The sequence below is a fragment of the Rana temporaria genome, chromosome 10, assembly GCF_905171775.1.
Source record: "Rana temporaria chromosome 10, aRanTem1.1, whole genome shotgun sequence".
Taxonomy (NCBI): domain Eukaryota; kingdom Metazoa; phylum Chordata; class Amphibia; order Anura; family Ranidae; genus Rana; species Rana temporaria.
Window position 1 is genome coordinate 120,206,049 of NC_053498.1, and position 24,370 is coordinate 120,230,418.

Consider the following 24,370-nt stretch of genomic DNA (forward strand, 5'->3'; position numbering starts at 1 on the left):
TCCAGTGATCCTGGAAGAGACACAGACAGGACTGTGTGCAGACGAGCTGGGGTGTGTTCCGACCCAAAAGTGGAAAGAAGCAGGTGATCCTTTTGGGCTCACAGTGCGAGAAAGACTCCCGTTACAGGAATCCATCCTTTCCGGTAAGAGGCCATCTGGCTGCATTTATTCCCTGTCACAAGATAGCTGTACTACATGTGATCCATTCATGCTAAGGTCACACAACATTGCCGGTGATCTGACGATATGGTTCCGTCTATCAAGATGGTTCCTGTAAGGACTGCACAGGTGCAATCCTTGCCGACGGAAATCACCGAACCTCCAGGGCGATGTGGAATTTGAGGTAAGTGCCCAGTTGGCCTCACATCGCTTGGATGGCTCGCTCCGCTCGCTCAGCCTCCTAGCTCTTTTTTTTTTTAACATCCTCCAATCCACGGGGATGTTAAGGAATGAGCCTGGATGCCGGCCGAGGTTCGGAGATTTCCGTCGGCAAAGATTACACCTGCGCAGTCCTTACAGGAACCATCTCGATAGAGGAACCATACCGACAAGTCACCGGAGCTTTCTTTGGGAGATCCCTCAAGCCGTTCTTTTGCTTCCTTTATTGGGACTTTTTGTGTTTTATCATTGCAGCCGCAGTGAAATTCACATTTATGATTTAGATGTTTTTACATATTTCTTTTGTGACAATATGAGCTTGTGAATACTGAACATTTTCACTTGGCAACACTGATTATGTGTTTTCATTATATGTGTGTTATATGTTAATTTCCACAGCTACTGATGTTTTCATAACACATCTAAATTGTTGTATTTACCTTTTTTTTTTACAGTTGCTTTTGGATACACAGTATACACTTTTGTGTTACTTAATTTATGACACTTTTTGATCACTTCGTTTTTTAATAATTTCAGTGTTTGCACCCACTTATTTCCATTTATTATGTGCTGATTTTTTATTCGGAAGCCTTATTCTAGGCTTACCTATAGGTAGAAGTCAACAAAACGGGTTTACAACCACTTTGTTGTTTTGAGAAGCATCAAGTTAGGTGTCCCAACGGACTTCTTCTAATACACCTACATCTCTGCGTTATCAAGATCTCAACACCCTCTCGCTTCCAATATTGGTCCAGTCTCTCAGGCTTTTCTTTTGATTTTAAAATCCTCTCTCTGCTGTGTGTAACCACTTTTATCCCACCCAAAATGTGTGTGTGTCTACTGCATAATGGATGGTGTACAATGACGGGTTGTTCCTATGTTACAATGACAACCACATCTGGCAGCCATCTTGGACTCTTTAATATTTTCACCATCAGGGACAGTGTAGGATTAGAATTGATTTTAATTTGTCATATATCAATCTTCATGTAACCTTTAACTTTAGACTTGGCAGAAAAACTTTTAATTTCTAGAACTGTCTAATATATGCCATTCTCTCTAGCCATCTCGGCGCCTCTTGAAATATATGTGGTTGGGAAAATCTCCCCACACAAGTAACCTTATCGTTAAATTCATTGAAACTCAGATCATTGAAATTGTAACCCTGTGTATTGTTTCACAAATACAGTTTTTAATCCAGATAACTTTTCAGAGAAGCCCATATTTGTATGCCTTATTATGATACTATATATGTATTAATGGTTTATGAATATCCCCACAATACATTATGAAAATATTCTGAAAAAATATTCAAATACATAAACCAATATATGTGACATTGTTCAATTATGTATATAATTACTCTAATATAATATCATTACCACGTAACTTTGGTTTAATATGATTTATACTTATATTTATGTACTTGAGTAATATTATAATACGTTTCGTTTGGTCGTATTTTAATAAGCCCCCTTCTAAATGTTCTTTGCATGAAGGAGAGGTCTGTGAGCTCATGTGAAATATGAGTTTGAGGAGGCCCCGTACACACGAGGAGACATGTCCGCTGAAACTGGTCCGCAGACCAGTTTCCGCGGACATGTCCGACCGTGTGTACGGCCTAGCGGACAGGTTTCCAGCGGACAAAAGTTTCTAAGCATGCTTGGAAACTTGTCCGCTGGAAACATGTCCGTTGGTTAGTACGTCTAACCAGCGGACCGAAATCCCGCGCATACGTCGAATTGATTTGACGCATGCGTGGAAGCATTGAACTTCCTGGTTTGCGCACGTCAGCGCGTCATCGCCACGTCACCACGTTCTCTGTCCGCGGGGATTTTGGTCTGATGGTGTGTACACACATCAGACCAAAATATCCCAGGAGACATGTCCGATGAAAACGGTCCGCGATTCCGCGATTTCATCGGACATGTCTCTTCGTGTGTACGGGGCCTTAGTCTCAACACTGCCAGTGTACCCTTTTCTGATCTTTAATGGCTGACCGGGAAATTATGATCTTAAGAGAACTTGACATAATACACTTAAAACCTTCTACTGAGGGATCCTTAGTTTCAAAGACAATGAACTAAAGTTCACAGCATATATATAAAAAAAATATATAATAAAGGCCTCATATATTCTTCTAACCTTAATTGTCCTGACAGTAGTTGGTGACCGTGACCAATCGGATGTCTTGCTTCTCTCCTCTTGTATCTTGTTGTTGCCATCTATATGATGATCTGCTACTCTGTTCTGGAAACATTTAATGTCTTGGGGCCCTTTCAGACGTGCGGATCCTGTGAACATCCGATTTTAACTATCCGCTTGCTCAGTGGGGATCGCTCTGTTGATCCCCGCTGAGCCGGCAGATGACAGGGCGGTCCCTGCACACTGTCCAGGGACCGCCCTGTCATATCTCCGCTCTCCTCTATGGGTGGATCAGATCGTGTTCATCCGATCCGCAGACGGATGGAAAAAATTGAATTTTCCTCCATTTCAGAAACGGACCATAGCGGGGACTGATGAGATCGGATGTCAGCGGATGTTCCTCTGCTGACACCCACTATCCCATAGGGATACATGTATGTCCGTAATACATCCAAATACGGATGGATGAAAAACAGATATACGGCCCGCATGTCTGAAAGGTCCCTTACTCAACCGGAGTTGATTTTTTATGTTGTATTATGATACTGGTGATAACGGTGCTATATAAATCCATGACAGTAATCGGTCACAGGTCTGGTATCTAAGCTCAGCTCTCTGAGTATTATCTCTTGTATTCAGCTGTTTAAAGCAGTTGCCGGTGATTCAGCAGGCTCTACGATCCTTCATATTAAAGGAATAAGGTATGATAATGAGATTCCAGCTGCAGCTCCTACATTACAGGGAGGGTTCGGCCTGTTGGCATAGCTGTGCCAGGATCTGAGAACTTGACCCCGTATGCCCTGACTGTCATTGTCTGGGGGCCCTACAGGTCTGTGCATGTCTGGAGAAGCCTTTGTACTCAGGGTAGTTGGTGTAGGGAAGGCCGTAAATCCCTGGTGCCCAACCGCATGCAGTCTATTGCCACTTATTGTGCGCCCCTTGCAGAGAGTCTTCTGTGTTTGATGCTGTCTTAAGCCAGTGAAAAAATACAATTCCTAAAGGATAAGTTCATGTATTATAACGTTATATGTTACACCCGTATCCAGGGTGTAACATGTTACTAAATCGTCAGCCCCACAACCCCCTTCCTGAGTCCGCGTTTTGACTGCAGGTAAGGGATCTTCTCCCTGCACGCACTGTCATAGTTTAAAAAAAAAACACGGCCATGCGGGGATCCGCCCTCCCAGCCACATCATTCATTCACAGAACGCCTGAGAATTGGAAGTAAGTACAATCCTTCAAAGGGTAAGTGAATGGCCGCTTACCGGATCCGTGGGACCCCAAGGGGTCAATCAGGTACTGTACACGTCTATCCTCGGCTGGATCGGGATGTTCACTCCTGCTCCCCTCCTCTTCTGCAGATGGCAGGGACACTGTTATCTCGAACAGATCTCCAGGGGATGGAATCCATGTGAAAGGATAGTTAAAACAAAGAATAAAAAGATTAACCAGGTTCGGGGGGGTTCGGGCCCTTTCGGCGACCTTACTCTTCAAACGATCCAGATCTGGGATCGCCTGCGATCTAGAAGGGGCCTGTCGAACCACGTGGGGCCTATGACTCCCTTCTTCGGGACCCCGGCCTTTCCGCCGGCCATGTCCGTAACAAGATTTGGTCCATGGCGAAAGGAGGACCATGGGAGGCTTGCCCAGGTCATACGTGCGGACCCCACCTTGAGGACTGATACCCCGACCGATTCGACCTCTAGACACCCCATGCGGTGGCTTCAGAGACAACAGATTACCTCTTACATTCGAACCTTCACATCCATTCCGGACATTCTTGCTGAACCGACAGAGTTTGAGGCGCTGCTTCTGCAGGCGGATCCTCCGACACATGTGGTATCTCAGCTCTACACCCTGTTGCTCAGTCTCTTCTCCCCTGGCCCCCCGCCGTTTACGGTGGCCTGGGAGACGGACCTACGCCACTCTATTTCCCCTATTGACTGGAAGAAGTGTTTTGTCCTGACACACAAATTATCCTTGGCCACTAAGACCCAAGAGAAGGGGTTCAAGTTACTAACGAGATGGTATAGATGCCCAACGACTATCCATCATTTCAATCCGACAGTGCCGGAGGTCTGCTGGCGGTGTCTTAAATCCCAAGGAACCATGCTCCACATTTGGTGGGAATGCCCTCCTGTACAGGGATTCTGGCAGCGGATTTTCAAACTATACTGCAAACTGATGGCGACCTCTATTCACCCTTCCCCTGAGATGGCTCTCTTATCTATACTTCCTGGCACGTTCAAATCCATCAAAAATGATGTACTACGACACTTTCTGGCGGCGGCCAGAGTGGTGATCCCCCGTCATTGGAGATCGACAATCACGCCTTCCCTAGGGGATTGGGCTGTTGAAGTGGACCGCATTAGGGACCTGGAGCGTCTGTTGGCGGAGGAGGGTGGTAAAAGCGAGCAGTTTTCTCTCATCTGGACTTCATGGTCCATGTTCTGATACTCCTCTGAGTTTATCTCTTGGGCCGAGCGTGGCGTGGATGATGTGACCCAGGCGCCATGATGGAGTGACTCTTGTCCCTTGCTTCTTGTTCCCTATCTCTCTACCCCCCCTTGTCTGCCCCTGCTTCCTCTTCTCCTTAACTTGCTCTCTACATACTGCCTTAGGAATGCATTGAGCTAACGTATCCTGGCCTCGACCCACATATTGTTATTAATTCGTTCTGTGACCCCATAGGTCCTACTCTACTTGCAGATCCATGTATGATCCCTCCTGATGTGCCGCGTGCGGTGCAACACTGGACCCCTCACTAATATGCGGTTAATTGTTACAATTACTGTTTACTCTATATATCTGAGGATTACATAGCTGATCGGCCCGATGGTGGTTCACACACACATGCTCTCATTCCTGTTTTCCATGTAACCTAGACATGCTCTTGTTATGTCAAACTTGATGCTTACTGTTGATGTAGTCATTGCTACTGTTTACACTGATTGAGATGTTATCTGTCTTCCTGTCTCTCTTTCTTCTGAATAAAATAAGATTGAATTAAAAAGATTAACCAACGTTGTACAAACTCGTCCACCCCCTGGGTCCTGATACACTCACCTGTGTGGATTATTAGCTTTAGCTGCCCATACACCTGATTCAGGGGTCTGGGGATCTGAAAGTAGTGAGACAGCCATGTCTATGAGAGGCCCTGTACCCAACCCATGAGTTGAGAGCTTAGAAGGCTTTTTTAAGTCTCTTGCATTTAATCAAGGCTAAAACAAGGCTCAAACTTTGTTTTAACGTTAATGCATATTCATATCTGTCCTAAAATAGGTTTATTCCGATTATTAAATGTGGAACCTTGTGCGTCTACACCAGACCGCAAGCATCTGGGACATCCATTTGTGTATTTCACTGTCTCTAAATAGTATGTAGTGACAATGCCGCCAGTCTTTGCAGACCTTTGCATGTCTTGTAATGTGTTAAAAAAAAATGTCATTATGTAGACACCAAGAAGCAAACATGGATGTCTTGTCCGGACGCCGGAAGACCCCAGAGGAGATGCTGCGGCAGAATCAGCGGGCCCTTACCTACGCCATGAGGGAGCTCGACCGCGAGCGACAGAAACTCGAGCAGCAGGAGAAGAAAGTTATAACCGATATTAAGACAATGGCTAAACAGGGACAGATGGTCAGTGGTGAAGTATATAATCTTGTTTTGTTTCTACACCCACTTGCACTTTTAGAAGTCGGTTGTTTCTTGTATCCGTTATCCTTTATGGTGGAACCCCTCCTCCCTTTTTTTTTTTTTTAACGTTGACAGCCAATCACCAAAGTAGTAGGAAAGGAAGGCAATACCATCACTTGCATTGGAATTGGCCACCTTCCCTGTACATACCTTAATGCAGTGGTCATTAACCCTGTCCTCCGGGTCCACTAACAGGCCAGGTTTTATGTATTACCTTGGGGAGATGCAGACTAGAATACTGCAATCACTGAGCAGCAAATGATATCACCTGTCATGTATTTCAGTTATCTTGTAAACCTGGCCTGTTAGTGGGCCCTGAGGACAGGGTTGATGACCACTGCCTTAAAGGATACGTTCACTTTAAAAATAAATATGCATTTATTTATTTTTTTGTTAGGGACCTGTAAAGCATTGCACTCACGATCAGCAGATCGTGGGTGTAATGATAGGCTCCTGCATCTCTGTGTATCTGTCTGCCCGTACCTCTGATACAGGCAGGCAGTGACACAATGACGGGAAGCTCTGTAAACTACCCAGAGAGATCAACTGCTCCCTGATAGTTCATTGAGAACTACAAGCCAACAGCCACAGAGGCTGTCGGGACTTGTAGTTTTCCCATTCACAGAACACTGTGAATGAAGGACCCGGGTCCAGCCCCGCCCAGTGTGTGTGTGTGTGTATATGTATATATATATATGTATATATATATATATATATATATATATATATATATATATATATATATATATATATATATATATATATATATATAAATAATTTATTACACACACACAATTTTTTTTAGTTTTTATTATTCAATTGTGACAGCCAGTGGGAGGAGATCCCTGCTAGCTGTCAAAACAGGGACTCTGGTTTGCAGGGGCTGGTACATTTTTAACATGTTACATCTTGAATATTTAACATGTTACAAAAGATGAACTTATCCTTCAATGTAAGAGAAATAAGTTCACTTTTTTTTTTTTTTTGCCCCTTTACCCAGAACTGATCTACCCTAATCAAACCCCCGCCCCCCCAGCACCATCCATACTTGCCTTGATCTGACAGGCCATGATTCCACTGTTTGTTTACATCCAGTGGCGCATGTCTTACTGTCCCGACTGCAACTTCTTGTTACAGCCACATAGACTTTAATGGGACCATTTCTGATCAACGCCACCCTCAGGGCACAGCCCCATAGAACTGTGAAAGCACATAGAAAAATGCACAAGTGCAGCCAGGACAGTGAGGTCTTTTAGTGCTGAATGTAAACAAACACCAGAAGCCGCAGCCATCGGATAGGAAAGTATACACCTGTGGATGGTGGATTAAATTGGGAAAGGGGCAGAAAGTACATATGTACTGATATGTATCTGTTTTGACTTTAAAGGGGTTGTAAAGGTTCATGTTTTTTCACTAAGGTGAAAAAACATCTGATTGAAAACCCCCCTTTTTTACTAACCTGAGCCCTGGAAAGTCCCACATCGCGAACGCGCTCTTTCTTTTGCTCTGTCTTTTCGGCTCTTCATTGATAGCAGCGTGAGCCAATGGCTCATGCTGCTGTCAATCAACTCCAATAATGCAAGGGACGGGGCCGAGTCTTGTAGTCGCCGGCTATGGATGCCGAATACAGGACTCTGGAGCGTGCCCGCAAGGTAACCCCCTTGGGAGAGAGCTTCCCAGAGGGGGTTATCAGAAGTGGGGAGGAGCCGAGGCAGCTGCTGAGGGACCCCAGAAGATGAGGATTGGACCACTCTGTGCAAAACGAGCTTCACAGTGGAGGTAAGTATAACATGTTTGTTATTAAAAAAAATATATATATATATTCAAAGCTTTAGTATCACTTTAAGGGCTCATTTACACAACACCGCTGAGTTTTAGCATGCTGGTTGCTATTCGTTATGGGGCAGTGAGGCTGTAGTGTGATGCATGTTATAGCGTATAACACAATTTACTTTATTTTAATTTTTTTTTACTTTACTCGCAGTGTGGTGAGCTGTGGTAAAATGGATGTGTAGCGTTTTACCGCAGCGCAGTGAAGTTTTCTGCTGCACACTACACCACCACCACACTTTGTGACACTTCATTCATATTGTATCATATTATAACGTGGTGCGATGACATGAGCATTTTACTGCATCTTCCAGCTGTGTTGCAATGTGAACGGGACACATAGAAAACAATAAAAAAAAATGGGTCAATATAAATGGGCCACAAAAGGAAAAAACAAACCAAAAAGCCAGTATGGTTGGCAATCTTGCGTTTTGGCTGGCGCTTTTCATTGCAGTAATCCTTCTCCTTCATTAAACATGGAAGACTGAGGACATCCTGCAAGTACAAGGTCAACACATTGAACACTGAGGGAGTGTTGCTTCAGCTCCCAGTCATGAGCGCGCTGAGCAGTACCTAAGGAACATTTGGGATGAAAACCGTCACTGCACACTGTGGTTTCAGTCCAGTATTTTTATTTTATTTTGTTTTTAGGATGATGTGAAGATCATGGCTAAGGACCTGGTCCGTAACCGAAGCTACATGAAGAAGTACATTAGTATGAAAGCCAGAGCTCAGGACGTCTCTCATAAGATGCCGACATAGAAGTCTAATGACTCCATGGCCCAGGCGATGAAAGGGGTGACTAAAGCCATGGCTACCATGAACAGACAGGTGAGAACGCCTATGTTGCCATTACCACAGAGGGGTAGTTGAAGGTGTTTTGTCTGTATAATAAGGATAAAAATATTCCTGTCGGGCACGGCCTGGACAACCAGGACAGGTCCCAAGTTCGGAGATCCCCGGAACCCCGTCGCAGTAGGCGGGAGGGGCTCCTTTGAGGGACACACTACAACCAAACACGCATGCAACAGCCGGGGGATTGACCCCTTTATATACCCAACCGCGCACAGGCCGCGGAGACACATGGGGGAACGCTAGACATTAGCTACACATGGATACTCATTGTAGATGGTTTTGTTAAGCTGTATGGAAACAAGTGATTTGCCTGCTCTGCTGTATATGTTGATACATGCTGTTGTATGGGCCTGTGCAGGCCGGTCTCTCCGTTTATAAATAAAAAATTTCAAAAAAAAAAAAAAAAAAAAAAATATTCCTGTCAATCTTGTCAGCTGGTAAATTACTATGCTTACTGCCTGTGCTACGCTCTTATCAGTTACATTGTTCCCAGCTATTTCCGTGGACTATATAATAATCCCCCCCCCTCTTTATGTTATGAACACGGGAGGAGGGAAGATGTTCTGTAGTCTCACACTCCCAGTTCTAGGGTGACAATGCTGCTCCTCCATAGAGAACGGTTAATAAGTCCTCCTAGGGCAGAAATTGTGTTTATAAAAACAAATGCAGCCACCACATATTAAAGATTAGAAAGCTGCAATATATGACGTTGTTATTCTTTGGGTTTAGATACATATTTTGACTGAAATCGCTCCCAGAATTCTGATTTAAAAAAAAATTGACACGAGGAGGAATAGGAACGTGTTCTGTGTCCTTACCGAGTCAGACATTGAAATGTGTGAGTCAGGAAGGGACTTCTTGCATATAGGGCAGTATTACTGTCCTGCATTGTCTGTCAATCGGTGCTGCCCTTCAAGCCTATGCATGTTTTAGTGAACTTTAAAATGTTTGTTTGGACCAAGCTAGTGCAAACAAACCATTTCCTTCTCTAACAGACAAGCGATGTATGTAGCTTCTGCTTCATACAGTATACAAGCGTTGTGTTCTCACAGCAGGAGCTTACCACCCCAGAGCAAAATTGAGTCAGGCTGAGCATTGCTCAGCCATTTGCAGGAGGCTGTGTATTTTTTGAATGAGTAGTAAGCTTCCTCTGGGTGAGGTGGAGATCATGACATCCATCCACCTCACCACCTCAGCCAATCAAAGGAAGCCTTATATTCTTTGAGAAAATACACAGCCTCCTGTGAATGGCTGAGCATCACTCAGCCTGACTCTATTTTATTTCGGAAGTGGGAACTGCAACAAGAAACTTTCACTTGTCACATGTGACTCCACTTCATGGTGCATTTTCAACCAATCGGCTTAATCGTTGGTGGCCACATCTGACCAGAGAGAGAATGTCTGACTTCTTTAGGCACGTACAGGCATACCCCACTTTTAAGTACACAATGGGACCAAAGCATGTATGTAAAACGAAAATGTACTTAAAGTGAAACCATATATTTTTTTCACTTCTAGGGTGTAGCAGGGGGTCAGGAGCTGTAGTTTAGGTCTCAGGGTCTGTATTGGGGGTGTCAGGGGCACACTGGAACAGGACGGGCTATGCTCTCAGAGCTTTAGCTCCTTCTACTGTGGCTGCAAAATGTCTGTACAGTACTTGTAAGGCACTTTACATACACTCACGGGTATGTCCTTACTCGCGAGTGTATGTAAAGTGAGTGTACTTAAAGCGGGGTATGCCTGTATAGCAGTTTAGCGGGGAAAAAAATACAGCAGAATGAGATTCATGTCTTGCTGTTTGGCTGCATTACTGTAATAAATAAGAATTGTTCAGCTGGGCATAGAAGCTGAAAGTTTTGTTTGGAGTGGAAAAGTGAGTTGGAAAGTCCATTTAGGGCATGTTCCCTTTTCTTTTCTATTCATTACAGCCGGCTCAAGCAGAAAATGCAGTGAACAATAGCAACCAGTAATTGATAATTTATACACCAATCTGACTTCATAAAATTGCCATCCATATTTATTTTTATTTATTTTTTATCACTGTTGCACTCTGCATGGCTTTTGATCAATAAACTGCTTGACAGGCATGGGCGTCCACTCCATAGGGCAAGGGGGGTCATTTGCCCCCCCCCCCATGGAACCGCCAGGGAGAGCCAGGAGCAGGGCCGAACCGGCCCTGGGGCCGCTTTAAGCAGGCGACTGCAGCGCTTCCCTCCTTCTGTCCTCCGGCTCTCTTATCGTATGTCATGAAGCTGGGTTTGTGTGCAAGGTCCCACCCCCCTAGTTCGGCTCGTCTTATAGTCTTCTAGTGTTCCGCCTATCGCACAAGCTGAACTAGGGGGGCGGTACCTTGCACACAGATCCAGCTCCGTGACCTACGATACGAGCGCCAGAGGACAGAGGGAGGGGAGCGCCGTTTTATATAGTTTACCAGGCCTGTGCTTTGTTTGTTCCAACGTCTGTTGCCACAGGTAACACTAGACTATTTTCTGATGTGTTTTTTTAGCAAGTCTGGAAACGCAGAGCAAACACAACACAGAGTTGTAGCCTACGGCATAGTTTCTAGTTGTCCCTTATTTAGAGTGCCTGTCCCTCTTCTGGAATCAAAACCATTTGTCCCTCATTCCAAAAGGTTCCTCTTTTAGACCTGAAATATACTGTCAATATAGTGTAGTGTTTCAGTCAAGGGAAAGGGGTGCTGAGTAATGTAAAGGGGGCCAGTGATGCAGGGTGCTGTGTAATGTAAAGGGGTCCAGTGATGCGGGGTGCTGTGTAATATAAAAAGGGGTCCAGTGATGCAGGGTGCTGTGTAATGTAAAGGGGTCCAGTGGTGCAGGGTGCTGTGTAATGTAAAGGGGTCCAGTGGTGCAGGGTGCTGTGTAATGTAAAGGGGTCCAGTGATGCAGGGTGCTGTGTAATGTAAAGGGGTCCAGTGATGCAGGGTGCTGTGTAATGTAAAGGGGGCCAGTGATGCAGGGTGCTGTGTAATGTAAAGGGGTCCAGAGCTGTGGGGTGCTGTGTAATGTAAAGGGGTCCGAAGCTGTTAGGTGCTGTGTAATGTAAAGGGATCTGGAGGTGCAGAGTAGTGACAAAGAGATATTGAAAGATGCAGGGGGCACAGTGGGGTGTTTTTACATTTTAACGTGGGGGGTGGCGCTTTTAACCCCCACTAGCGGACGTCCCCTGAAAAATTTCAGCAGACGCCCATGTTGACAGGAGCAGTAAGGAAAACTTATTACGTCACAATTGGTAAATACATTTTACCAGATACTTAAACTCGATGGACCACTTGGTCTTTTTCTGCTGTCCATTTTCCAAAGTTCTATGTTTATAGCTCAGGGCGGAGCTCTCATTTTACATGGTGCACTCGGGTCAGAGGAGGCTACATGGCAGATAGTTTGACGGTTGGGTTCTGATCAGGAAATCTCTTCACCTGCAGATGAAATTGCCCCAAATCCAGAAGATCATGATGGAGTTTGAGAAGCAGGCAGAGATTATGGACATGAAGGAGGAGATGATGAATGACACTAGTGATGACGCAATGGGGGATGAGGATGACGAGGAAGAAACGTATGTATACTCTGTGATCTGCTGCAAGTATATGTGTAGAGGAGGGACACAGGAGCTTGTTTAAAGTGGTTGTTAAGCCGCTATATCCTATGTATACCAACCCCTCTGTTACATAACGCTATGGCTACTTTCACCCTGGGGGTTGGGTCCGTTAGCGGTAAAGCACTGCTAGTTTTAGCGGCTCTTTACCGTAATTTTAGCGCTGCTGTTTGGCTGCTAGCATGGCTCTTTTAACCCACCGCTAGCGGCCGAAGAGTTAAAAGCGCCCATGTTGTGATGCTGCCCATTCATTACAATGGGCATGGCATTTTGGGAGTGGTGCATGAATATTTATTGCACAGCATTATTTGTTTTTGTAATATATATATATATATATATATATATTACAAAAACAAATAATGCTGTGCAATAAATATTATTAATATATAATATATTTGTTTATACATCATTTTGAAATGTTCACAAAAGTGTACAGAGCGGTACTAGTTTTTTATAATTGGATTAAATTCATCACTTTCCTCAGAATTCCACAAACACCCCAATGACGACAACGCGAAAGAAGCCTTACCCGAAATCCTTAAAAACCCACCAAAAATAAAAACGTAAAAAATCCCATGTACATAAGTATTCAGAGCCTTTGCCATGACAATCAAAACTGAGCTCAGGTTCTAGAATAATCTTTTTATGACCCTTGCTGCACTTTTATTTTTTTCCCGTAGTGACGCTGTGGTATCTCAGGTATTGGATGAACTGGGCCTTAATCTTACCGATGAGCTCTCCAGTGAGTATTACCCACAAAATATAAACTTCATAAATAATCATTGCTAATTTACACTTCAAAATACATATATGGGACTGTTCAGTCAGCCTTGTGATCCTCGTCACAAAGCCAGAAATGTGACAAAATAATCTCCTGCTTTGACTTTGAAAAATCACACCTCCTATTCATTATTCAGTGGGCAGGTGATACGAAAGTTTCCTCTGCTTGGCTGTGCAGTGTCTAAAGAAAAAGCAGTGAAATCATCACACCGATGTCTGTAGAGTTCAGAAAATATTTTAATAAATCTTGGTAGAATAGGATAAAACAACCAGCATTTTATGGGGGTTCAGGCACTCCTTCTTCAGGGCTATAACCTCAAAAAAGACAAAAGAATTAATTTTGTATTTGAAAGACGTTCCTCTGTCGCCGCCCCGTTGTCATGACAACAAAACAAACAACCTGCGTTACGAGCACCGTTTTACTGCGCACGCGTGAGATCGAGAGGTGCAAGCTGGTTACCCAGCATGCACCTCTCCACGAATACAAGGGAAAAAAAAGTCACTGGGCTTCAGATGCCCGCACATATGATGGCAACGTCCACAGCATGACCTGCAGCACATAAAGCAAGTGATTAGAATGATTTACCGAACGATTGGGGAGCTATTACTATGTGTATTGGCATGTTTAATGCAATTCAATTTTACTTGTAAAACATTTTTTTTAAATTTATGACCGGAACACCGCTTTAATCAGGCGGAAGTGTGTAGATGCAATCGCCTTTTTTATTATTATTATTAGGGTTGTCCAGATACCGATACCAGTATCGGTATCGGGACCGATACCGAGTATTTGCACTAGTACTCGTACTCGCGCAAATACTCCCGATACCAAAATAGAATACTTTTTTTTTTTTTTTGTGACATCGAACACAAATTGGATGGCACCATTGGATTGCACTGATAGGTGGCACTGGCATTGATTGAATGGCACTCATAAATGGATGTCACTGATAGGTGGCACTGGCATTGATTGGGTGGCACTGATGAGATGCACTAATAAGCTGCCTCCCTGCACTGATGCACTAATGGGCACTGATCTGCACTGATAGGTGGCACTGGCTAGCTGCACTTTTGGGCACTGGCACCGATGAGCTGCACTGACAGTGATCACTCCTTCAATGATATGTAGTTTTCCAGTACCGTATGCTAAAAAACAGCCCCACACCATGATGTACCAGTTCTTCATAATTCTAAAGAAAATATCTTTGGTCTGTATTGTGGTTTGAAAACATGACATTAAAAAAAAGTATCGGTATTCGGTATCGGCGACTACTTAAAAAAAAGTATCGGTACTTGTACTCGGTCCTAAAAAAGTGGTATCGGGACAACCCTAATTATTATTATTATTATTATTATTATTATTATTATTATTATTATACAGGTTTTATATAGCACCAACAGTTTGCGCAGCACCTAAAGCGGTTGTAAACCCGCATATAATTATTATTTTTTTTTTACACCTGCAAGGAAAAAGCCATAATGAGCTAATATGCACCGCATATTAGCTCATTATGAAATACTTACCTCGGAACAAGGTAGGTAACTTACCTGGTCCACGCCGAGCCGAGCCTCAGCGTGTCTTCCGGGTATCGCCGCTCCAGCGCTGTGATTGGCTGGAGCGGCGATGACGTCACTCCCGCGCATGTGCGCAGGAGATTTCCTTTCCGGCATGGCTCGGCGGGGCCGGTCCTTCAGCCAATGATCCCCCTGCGCATGCACCGCTGCAATCAGCGGCGCATTGCGAGGGGAATATCTCCTAAACCGTACAGGTTTAGGAGATATTCTTTATACCTACAGGTAAGCCTTATTATAGGCTTACCTGTAGGCAAACGTGAAAAAAGTGGGTTTACAACCACTTTAACAAAATAAAGGCAGACATTACAGTTACATTACAATTTGGTACAAAAAGAATCAGAGGGCCCTGCTCATTAGAGCGTACAATCTAGGAGGGAGGGTCAATTGATACAAAAGGTAATAGCTGTGGGGATGAGCTGATGGAGAAAGTAAAACAGTGTTAGTTGGAAGCAGGATAGGCTTCTTTAAAGAGAAGAGATTTCAGGGATCGTCTAAATATGGATAGATTAGGGAACAGTCAGACAGATTGGGGTAGGGAGATCCAAAGGATGGGAGAAGCTCTGGAGAAATCCTAGAGGTGAGCATGGGAGGAGGTGACAAGGGAGCTAGAGGGCAGGAGATCTTGAGAGATGACCAGGGAGTGAATTAGAAGCTTGGTCAGTGGCGGCACGTCCATAGGGGGCTCCCGGGCGCCGCCCCCCCCCCCCCTCCTGTAGTCATAAAGAAAAAAAAACGGGCCCTTTAAGACATTAAGAATGTCTTTCTGCAGCGCCGCCCCCTCTGGCTCTCGCAAATAACATACATTCATGCATTGCACGAATGTATGTTATTGTGGCCAGCTGCCACTGGTCTACTCAGATAGCCGGACATAGGGCGCCGCATACCTGAATAATGGCAGCTGGTTGGCGGTGCGGAAGTGCCTATCAGAGCCAGCGGCTCTGATAGGCTTTCCGAGTACAGCCCCTCGGGTCCCAGATGTCTTATCCTCGGAACGTAGGGGGGCTGCGTCCCTTGGATAAGACTGACGGCCGTCTCAGCCAATCAGGTTCACCGATTCTGGTTATCGGTAACCTGATTGGCTGAAGCGTCATCGAGGGCGGGGAAGAACATCGAGGGACATGGAAGCAGAAAGGTAATTGCATTTTACAGGGCACAGCGGCGACAAAGGGCACCGTGGCATCAATAGGCACAGTGGTGACAAAGGGCACAGTGGCATCAATTAAAGGGCACAGTGACATGCACAGTGGTGACAATGGGCACAGTGGCAACAATTAAAGGGCACTGACATGCACAGTGGCAACAATGGGCACAGTGGTGACAATTGGCACAGTGGCGACAATTGAGGGGCACAGTGGCTGCGTTTGATGGCATGGCACAGTGACTGCGTTTGATGGCATGGCACAGTGACTGCGTTTGATGGCATGGCACAGTGGTGCGAATTGATGGCACAGTGACTGCGTTTGATGGCATGGCACAGTGGTGACAATTGCAAAAAGTGTGTTGATGTCTGCGCTGTGAAATTATACTAGTGAGTGAAAAAAAGGGGGGGGGAGTGGGGATATGGGGGATGGACAGAGTCCGTGCGCCTGGGAGATGAAAGGGTGTACAGACACAATAGAAGTGCAACCTACAAACAGTGATTAACTAGGTACAGTCCTGGGCTGAGCAGTATTGCAATAAACACAGTGAAAATTATTTAGTGAGAAAAAACAAATATATAAAAAATAATAAATATATAAAAAACAACAGTCCCGGATTGAATCAAACAAAGAAAACACTAAAAGTCCCAAAAAAGGCTGATGCAAAGATGGGTAGGTGAAAAATCGGAAGTGAAAAGTTCCAAAAACCGATAAGTGGAGGTGTGCAGCTCAAACGAATCCACAAACGTGCACCCACACCGTTAGTGATCCTAGCAGCTTACCTCCCGGCTGTCACTCAAAGCCAGATCTATTTCCAGTGCTGCAGCCTCTTATTGAGTGGATGTCTTCCTGTCAGATCTCAGTAGTTGATCATACATATGGAAGATATAAATAGAAATACTGTAGCGTTGTCCCACTGCCAAAAATAAAGGGGGGCTCTGCAAATGGGTGAGTAGGTGTAGACTTACACAACTTACACAGTGTGTAGGAAAGGAGTGCCTATTTTCACGAGCGCCGAGCTCATCACCCAAACTTCTCACTGCCACAAAACACTTCAGCGTCCGTAGAGCCGACCGCTCATGCAAAAGTAAAAAAGGCAGGGGAGGGAGAAGAAAGGGGGCACATCGCATAATACTGTACAGCAAAGTTTAATAAAATGCATAAAAATCATCAGTAAAACTCACATGGGGCAGTCTACTGGAGGTCACATATCCACGAGCGCCGTGCTCGTCTACCATCCGTCAGGTGCTGCTCCCGATCAATGCTCCTCGAGCGAACATTGATCGGGAGCAGCACCTGACGGACGGTAGACGAGCACGGCCGGCGTGTTGCTGGACCCTGGAGCAGGTAAGTGTATTTTTATTAAAAGCCAGCAGCTACACTTTTTGTAGCTGCTGACTTTTAATAAACATAAACATGGGCTGGAACACCCCTTTAAAGTCAGCAGCTACAAATACTTGCCTGTCCAGGGAGCCTGCGATGTCGGCACCCCAGATGATTTACAGGTTGGGTGCTGCCGCCGCCATCTCCACTAAGGGAAGCTTTTCGCTCCACATCAAGCTCCCTAATGCGCATGCGTGAAGCGCACTGTGCTTTCTAATTGGCCCGGTTGCGGAGGAAAGTTCCCCTTAAAGGTGCCATATGTTGCACCAGACGGGGGGGAGGCAGCAAATAGGCCGTAGTTCCACGCTTTAATGTCACTATTTTAGCGCTGTTTTTTTGTTTGTTTTTGACAATTGATATCACAATTGTACAGCAGCTGCTGTGTGTGTGTGTGTGTGTGTAATAAATATAAATAAATTATATATATATATATATATATATATATATATATATATATATACACACATACTCATAGAGCAGATGTGTTGCTACAACGCACAGTTGTTATTGGGCCTTAAGCATTCTTGCACTGTAAGGTTGGTTGTTTTGCTGTCACTGCATCAACTTTGTGTTTTGCATTCAATATCTTTTTTACTGTACATCTCATCCTCTTTCTTGCACCATACAGACCTACCGAGTACAGAAGGATCCCTCAGCGTGGCTGGAGGGAAGAAATAGGAGTCCACGGCTGCCCTGGCCGATGCAGATGCAGACCTGGAAGAGCGACTGAACAATCTGCGACGGGACTAACGTTTAAATCATGTATTACATGGACTCTTCAAGTTTTATCCATATCATTTTTTTTTCTGTTATGAGTGAGGATGTAGATGAATAGGGTGGAACCTGGCGGAGGTTTAAATGAATGATTTATGCATTAAACGCTTTTGGCATAAAGCCAGGATTTCCCCACAGTGATGGTCCTCCACCCTCAGCTTCTGATTCTTCTGTAGCTCAGACACTCCCTTTCCGCACAGGTCATGTAGGTCCAAGAAGACTGATCTGTCCGCATTTTGATGCCCTAAATTTGCCTTCGTACTGGGTGACACATATATAAAAAATATATACAATCTGTAAAACCAAAGGCTTAAAGAGCACCTGTAACTTGGCAGTGAACATGTCGTCATTATTAAGGAGGCGGTAGACTGGCTGTGTACACGGTTCTTCCAGTAATGAGGCTCTTGGAGTATTTTGGAAGTGTCCATTTCAGGGCCCATTCTAGTCCTGAGTAAGGATGAGCTCTGGTGTGTTGGCATGCTACACGTGCAGAGCCCGCCAGGAAGTGTGCACGGCGCTGCGCTAATCACAGCCAGGGAGACATTGTCCGATGCTCGGCTGCAGAGATCGGGAAATGTCTCCCTGACTGTGATTAGCGCAGCGCCGTGCAGACTTCCTGGCGGGCTCTGCACGTGTAGCATGCGAACACGCCAGAGCTCATCCTTAGTCCTGAGTGCCTTAATGTTGTCTTTAGAGTACTTGAGCAATGTTGAAGGTTTCGATTTCACAGGCCCAACTTTTATTTAGCATCTCAGGATAATCTGGTAGGTGTTAAAACCCAAGTTAGGATTTGCTTTATGTAAAAAAAAAAAAAAAAATTCATCCAATTTCGAGGCCTGGTAAGAGGCGACCCAGTCGAGGTTTCTAGGCTGTGGCCTCTCAGCAGATATTCTGTTTTTATGAATACGTTGGGTGTTCCTAGTACAAATCGTCAAATACCTTGAAGCTGATCTGAAAAGTTTATTGTAAAAAATACACCAATGCATTTTTGGGGAAGGGCCCCCTTCAGGGATTAATGCTAACATGTGGATATTCTGTAATCTCAGCTCTTTTCAGCCTCAAAGCAATCATTTTATTGGATCTTGTCTGGAGTTAATCTCACACCTTACATTTAAGCCCTGAAGAAAAGGGGATGCAGTCCGCCCAAATGCGTTGGAGGTCTTTTAAACAAACTTTTTAAATCCACTTCAGGCTCTTAGGCTGTTTGTATTTGGGCGTTCCAAACTTTACCCATAAAATGTAATTTGCATAATCATGCTTCATAACTGTAATTATAGTATGTATAGTTGAAGGGTGTGGATTTTTGGTGGAGGTGATACGACTCCATTTGTATGAAAGGCAGGATTAACCCTTCTAAAAAGCACTAAAATCTCCATTACTGAAGAAAAGTCCCTACTCACCTCCTATAAAAATGGCTGCACATTTTAGTGCCAGTTTGGTGCTCTAAAGTTCTGTAACTGCTCTGGGCAGCTAGGGCAGGGTGGACCACATTTCCAAACTGCTATCCAGGGATCCCCCCTCCCAAAAATCATCTTTTGATGTGCCAAATCACAGCGCAGTGGGTGAACGCTCTACCCAGATACACTGATAACGCCCCGAAAATGGCCGCTGCATCACCACTTCACTCACTGACAGTACTTGTCCTGGCCGGTCGAGACCTGTGGAGGCCTTTTTTGGGGGCATCAGATGGTCCCGTGGGGGTAGCTGTGTCAGTTTCATTCTGGGACATTGTATTGTCCTGGAATGAAGGTGCCCGGGACAGACCCACAAAATGCGGGACTGTCCCGGGCAATCCGGGACATGTGGTCACCCTAAGCTAGGGGGAAGAGATTATCCATAGCTGTCCTGCTTTAGAGTTTCATGTCTATTATTATAGGGCAAATCCTACAAGCGGGCATCGGGATGAGGCAAATAAAATGTAAACTGCAGTAACCTCTGCTATTGATCCTGCTATTCGTCTTACCAATTTTTGGCCCTTGTCCTGATCTGGATTGTGGAAATTCTTTGAAGGTCTCTGGAATGCAAATCTAGTGGAGAGGAAGAGAACTGCAGGCAAGCGGTCACAATGGTTCTTCAGACTTTTATTTTGGAACAGATGTGGTGTGGTGTGGGTGGGGTTTTCTATTTTATTTTTTTTATAACCGGGTCACAGAGGTAACTGTCATCTGTTGGCTCTTTCCACGCCTGATTGCTGATTTCGCGCTTCCTGTTTTGGGTCTGATTTATGTTTAAGGTGGTCTATCTCTGTATGTACTTTATAGTTCCTTCCTGTACAGATGTGTCTTTGTATAATACATTTGAGGCTAGGTTCACACTGCTGCGAATTCAAAATCGCGATTTTACCGCGATTTCGCGGCTGCGATTTTGCCGTGATTTCGGCCACGATTTAAGAGACATCTGTGCAGGGTTCAATATAAATCGCAGCCCGAAATCGCAAAAAGTAGTACAGGAACTACTTTTTGAAATCGGTGCAGCGCCGCAGATGCGGTGTCGCACCGATTAGGACAGTGCCATTGCCGGCAAATGCCACCGATTTGAGATGCGATTTGACATGTGAAATCGCAACTCAAATCGTACCAAATCATACCCAGTGTGAACCTGGGCACACTCTAATAAAAAAAGAAAAAGTGTATTGGTATTACATATTTATCATAAGAGATTTTCCTGCAGTTTTATTCACTGTGTATTACCCTTTTAAGTTATTTATGGTTGATAGTTGAAGGGTAGTTGATCCAGGGAATAACCAACTTGCAAAGCATGCCCTTTGAAAACGTCATTTGTGACGAAACTGGTCAGGGCGGCGCTACGCATTGACGTCCCCACGCTCCCATGTGACCCGATTGCACGGGCTTCTAGCTATGCCGGCTTTTTTACATGTTTTTATTTGCTCTCGTTTGTAATGCCTAGAGCTTTACAATAAACTATCCAGCTGTTTTAAAAAGTAATACACATTGCTGCCTTTACTTCTTTACGGCCCACGGATTTACCCATTTGGGAGGAGGAAGGTATTTCCCCGCTGCTGCCTTCTGAGAAAGGAGATGCCGAGCGGTCGGACGTTCCAGCTTGCCTGGTAACCCTTGCAGAGGTTTGTTTCTGCAGAAGCGCTGTTGACCCCTGAGGTCCCATCCATCTGGTAAGAGTACCCTAATATTCTGTGTTGCACTGGAACAAGCCAAGTGCAAGCCAAACAAGCCAAAACAAGTGTGGTGGTGGTGCACGGCAGCCTTGCCATCTATCTCTTCCATCTACCCATGTTTGTGTGGATACTGGACATTCTTCCCTGCATTCTACAGTTTGTGTGTTTACTCACCTGGACTCTGCGGTTGTTTCATGGTTCCTTCGTCCTGTTTGGATGTTGTTTGCCAGAATTTTTAACTCTTTGGATTGTGAACCATTATAAGGTTTTTCATTTTCAGCTCTTTATTTATATATAATTATATTGTTTATCATTATAATATATTTATCATTTGCTCACTTTTTGATAAAGCACTGTTCACTTTTGTTTCACTTATATGGATATATTTGGCGTTATCACTATTCATTAGTATTTCCTGCCATCTTTTTTCCTATTTATTTAGCGCAACTATATTGTTTTTTCCACTGTTTTTGCATGATTATCACATGTGTATTGTGTTGCAGCTTTTTTTCAGTATTTAGATTTTATAAATGTTCTTATTATTAGCTCAGGATTATCTTTTTGTTTGTAATAACCAACTTTCTCCTAGGAGATCAGTAAGGAATTTTTTTTTTCTCTGCTAGAGCACTTTTTTGTTTTTGTTTTGTTTTGTTTTGTTTTGTTTTTGTCTTCCTCTGGATCTACTGTGGTTATGATTGTAGTCCTGGGTTTATGGAGGATTTCTATAATTTTTTTTTTTCTATTAGTTGAACTAGATATTTTTATTTTTTTTGTCTTCAACCTGACTATGCAACTGGAGTCAGACGGCACTAGAAACCGAAAGGAAAATGATTCCCTGGATACAATACAAATGTATGGTTAAAGCGGAGCTCCACCCTAACTCCCGCTGACCGAAACCCCCCCCACCACCTTTCAGGGGGGAGGGGGGTGCAGATACCTGTCTAAAGACAGGTATTTGCACCCACTTCCGGCAACACAGAGTCTCGGGCAGACTGCAGGCATGACGTCGCCTCCCGTCCCCCTGTTGTGTTCTGGGAACACTCGGCTCCCAGTACACAGTGGGAGCCAATCGGCAGGCGTAGCGCAACTCGCGCATGCGCCATAGGGAACCGGGCAGTGAAGCCGGAGCGCTTCACTTCCTGGTTCCCTCACCAAGAATGGCGGGGGGGCAGCAGAGTGACGAGCGATTGCTCGTCCTCTGCTGCGGACCGCGCTGGACTCCAGGACAGGTAAGTGTCCTAATATTAAAAGTCAGCAGCTGCAGTATTTGTAGCTGCTGGCTTTTAATAAAAATGTTTTCAGCGCACATCCGCTTTAATCTGTAAGAGTCTAACACAGGGGTCTCCAAACTGTGGCCCGACGGCCGGATGCGGCCCTTTGCTTGCCTTTATCCGGCCCTTGGGGCACTATCCCTCCCAATGATACGAGAAACTATTCTGCCATCTGACACCGACAATGGAGCACCATTTCTCACACTGACACCACTAATGGGGCACAATTCCTCCCTGTGATATCAGCAATAGGGCCCTATTCCTCCCCTAATACCAGATGTTTACTCCCACTGATGCCAGGAAAGTTTTCACTCCCGCTGGCCAAAGTCTGGCCCTCCAAGAGTCTGAAAGACAATAAACCGGCCCTTTGTTCAGAATGTTTGGAGACCCCTGGTCTAACAGGACACAGTGGCCTTGGTGAGGCTGCTCTTCAGAAAACCGGAAACTCCTTGAAAAGGGGACCCAGAAACAAGAATCCACCTATATTCAATTTAATGTGAGCACCAAATAAAAGATTCACATGCCCAAAATCCAGCACAGTGGCTAAGCAGCATTAAGTTCATCAGTTAGAATCCCAACAATGGGTTTCCTCCGGGTACTCCGCTTTCCTCCCACAGTCCAGCGACGCGGCTGCCCGAAGCCTCGCTCCTCTCCGCGGTGTGGAATTGCAAGTGTGGGTACCTGGCAGTGAACGCTTGTGGCTTCACAGCCGGGTACGCGCTGCACATGCCTGAGTCGCGCTGCACCTTCTTAGTGGCTGGGCAATTTTCTGGGACCTGTAAAGTGTCCCAGAAGATTGGAAGGGGGGGGAGAGTTGTCACCGAGGCGGCGAGAGCGTAAGTGGGAGCTGGGTACCTGTCAAAACTAGGTACCCTCTTCCACAAAAAAATTGCATGCCAAATATGGCATGTGAGGGGGCGGGGAGTGCTTAAAGCAGAAGTTCCACTTTTGGGATCCGCCGATCCGCCTGAATTCTCCCCAGAAGGCGCGTCGATAGAACACGGCTCCGCAGCACAAGGATCCCGGACGAGGGTGCTCCACAGTTTCAGTTGTCAGCTGGGCTGCCTCGTTGATCTCCGGACACACTGGCTGGCTATTGGAGTCTTGCTTCCTTCTGGATGGCTGGTCTCTCGGTGGGTTTAGGCCCAGCCTTCTGGCCTAACAGCACGGCCGCGTCATGCCAGCAGCTCTGCAGAGGAGAAGAATGCAGGTCCCGAGAGAGCGAAAACAGCCACTCCCTTTCCTTAAGTAACCTCCCCCATAAGTCTGTGCGGAGGTGTCACATGTTCAAGTGACGCAGGGCATTGTGGGAAGTGTAGTCTGTTTCTCCTAAGAGTCAATGGAGTCCATATCTCCTGCTACTTGCGGTCCCACAATGCATCGCTTTCTTAAAGGTATCTTACATATTTACAGGCAAGGATAAAGTTCCAGCAGGGATGGCCTGTCATTAGACTCTGACAGGATGACCCCGCTACAGGGCTCCTAAAAAAAATTGTTAAAAATAACGTATAAAATAAAATTGTATGCGCGGTAGGAGAGAGGTCTGAGATGTCACTATGCACTAGCAGTCAGTTTTGATATATCTGCAGCTGAGTGTTTTTTATACATTGTCCTTTTTATGCGCCTGAAAAGTTTTTGTTTTGTTTTTAATAAACATCAAGGATCTACCGCACATGAGTTTTCCTCTTTCCTTTTTTTCCAAGCGGAACTCTCGAGCTGACAAACTGTGAATTGTTTTTTATGCTAAAATATTCCAAGAAATCTATTCAGCAGCAGGGTGGAGTAAGATCCCTGAGTTA

The 24,370-nt window shown here is 45.0% G+C and overlaps 1 pseudogene; it reads left to right on the top strand.

The window, feature by feature from the left end:
- Nucleotides 1–18,614, top strand: LOC120915543 (annotated as a pseudogene).
- The last annotated feature ends 5,756 nt before the right edge of the window (nt 18,615–24,370 follow it).